The following is a 2,684-nucleotide window of genomic DNA, read 5'->3' as shown; positions in this document are numbered from 1 at the left end:
GTATAAATGATTATAGATGAGGAACCTGCTAAATATTAAAATATTTGTGTTTTTTATATACAGTACCAGTCAAAAGTTTGGACACACCTTCTCATTCAATGGTTTGTGTTTATTTTAATTTGTTTCTACTTTGTAGATTAATACTGAAGACACCAAAACTATGAAGGAACACATATGGAATTATCTAGTTAACAAAAAAGTGTTGCCAAGGAATACAGCGGGTTCGACTGTCTTTCTAGTAGCTCTCCAGCCCCGTCCACGAGTAACGTTTCCACGTCAGGTGTTATGTATGCTAACAGCAACACACGGAGTTAACTCAATTATACAAACATGGGTAAATGATTAGAGGTAACTGAGTTATTTATTTTGTTAAAGTTTCAGCTATTCTGTTTACAGTTCTGTTATCACATTATTTAATACGATTTGTTAAAACATTGTTGTTTCTTTTGATGTGAAATATTATTTATTTTATTTAAATAAAAAGCAATGTTAGTTGTGTTCAAAATGTGTTTAGTTAGTTCAATAATATATGTGTTTTTGAATAAAGTATTCATCTTTATTGTCTTCATTGTTAGTTTCCACATGCCTAAAACAACCTCAAGCTAAATCTAAAAGTTGATGGCTAAATAAGAGCGTTTGAGAAATTGTGCAAGGCATAATAGTCCGAATAGTCGATTAATCGTTTCATTAATCGATAGATTAATCGATTATAAAATTAGTCGTTTGTTGCAGCTCTAGTAATAAGGAATCTGCCATAACAAGGTCGTCACCTGGAATGGTTTCCCATTAACACATGTGCCTTTTCAAGAGTCAATTTGTGGAATTACTTGCTTTCTTAATGTGTTAGAGGTAGGGTTAGTGCACAGTGGAGAGCCCTATTTGACTACTGTTGTAATCCATATTATGGCAAGACCCACTCAACTCAGTGAAGAGAAACGACCGTCCATCATCACTTTAAGAAATGAAGGCCAGTCGATCCGGAACATTTCAAGAACTTTGAATGTATCCTCAAGTGCACTCACAAAAACCACCGAACGCTATAATAATTCTGTGATACGGATGGCAGAGAAAACCATCGGCTGCCCCTGCCCTCTCTGGAACACATCTCCACCTCCCGCTGCCCCAACAGAGCTAACTAAATAATAAAGGACAGCTCTCACCCAGGTCACAGACTGTTCTCCCTCCTGCCTTCTGGGAGGAGATACAGGAGCTTCAAGTCACGGACAAACAGACTCAAAAACAGTTTCTACCCCTGGGCCGTCAGGCTGCTTAACCACCACACATAATTAGGGTTGGGTACCGAGAACCGGGAACCGGAACCGGTTCCAACATTTCGATTCCAACGGCATCATATAGACATGTGAATTTCGGTTCCACTTTTCGATGCCTGAGGAAATGTTTCTCGCCGCTCTCCGTACTGTATGACTGTGGCGGGCGGGAAATGTAGCGCTGTACCTACACTTCCTACAGCGTAACCTGAGACCAGGGCCGGCCCGTCGCACTGGCGTTACAGATGTTCGACTCGGGCGCCAGACTGTGGAGGCGCTGCGCTGACAGCTCTGGGAGGAAAAAAAAATGTTTTGACCGTTGGTGCTAATCCTAATTTTCGGCCTTGATGTAACAACATTCATAATTAAGTACATGTAACACCCTTTTCATCCCGGTTACACTTTTCATTTGCCCTGTACGATGGGCGCTGTAAGTGATGAAAATGGGGGATGTTGGCTTATCTGGCACCCGCAGCTCACAGCCAAAGTGCGAGTGAGCGTGGGAGCGAGCGAGGGAGAGAGGGAGGGTGCACCGGTACCAGCGCTGTTGTTATTAGCATCTGGTGCTAGCTGCTCTAATAGTCCAGCAGCAAGTCCTCAAAAAAGGCTTTAGTTTTCAAGATACCCCTACCCGAGGTAGAACAAATTAAAACAATGATTTTTCTTATCTTTAGGGTCTACCATTAATGAAATTAATTTTTTTGGGGAAAAAATGTTTTTTGGGTTGTTCTTTAGAACAACCCCAATTCCTGGAAAAGAGCCAAATTAGACCAGACCGAATATGGGAAAGGTGACAAAAAAGCCCATAACTTGAGAATGACCTCTCTTTTCCTCTTCAGATTTACTAAGGTATGAACCAGGTGGCTGTCCTACATCACCAAATAGTCAGACAATTATTTAAATACTGAATTATAGTCCTGTAAACCTAGCTTTAGTTTAGACGGAAATTGTACTTTTTGGTGATAGGAACATAGGACTCAATCACTTTTCTCTCATTTATCAGAAAAACAGAAATCCCTAAAAAATATGCCATTACTGAATTGTCTAGGGTGCTATTGAACACTAACCAGTAGTTGTATGGAAATATCTGCTACAGTTCTATTACAAATGAGATTTCTTTAGACATAGGCCTACCTCTTCTCTGAGAGAGTCAAATTCCGAATGGGGGATAAGTGGCACAATAGCTTATAAGTTAAGAATGCTTACTCTGATGGTCATTATATTTGGAGAGGGAAATACCAGGTGGCTGAACTACATCACCAAATAGTCAGAATAAGAGTAACCCAATACAATAAAGTGTATTGGTATCTCGCAGAAAAACTAAAGGCCTTTTTGAGGACTTGTGCCTGCTGACGTATAAAGGACTAAGTAGATAAAATACTTTTGTTTGTTTTACGTCTTGAAGTTTATTTTTTT

Source organism: Notothenia coriiceps, unplaced genomic scaffold (assembly GCF_000735185.1).
Source record: "Notothenia coriiceps isolate Sejong01 unplaced genomic scaffold, NC01 NC01_scaffold00031494, whole genome shotgun sequence".
Classification (NCBI taxonomy): domain Eukaryota; kingdom Metazoa; phylum Chordata; class Actinopteri; order Perciformes; family Nototheniidae; genus Notothenia; species Notothenia coriiceps.
The sequence above is the reverse complement of the archived record's forward strand: the minus strand, read 5'-3'. Positions refer to the sequence as shown.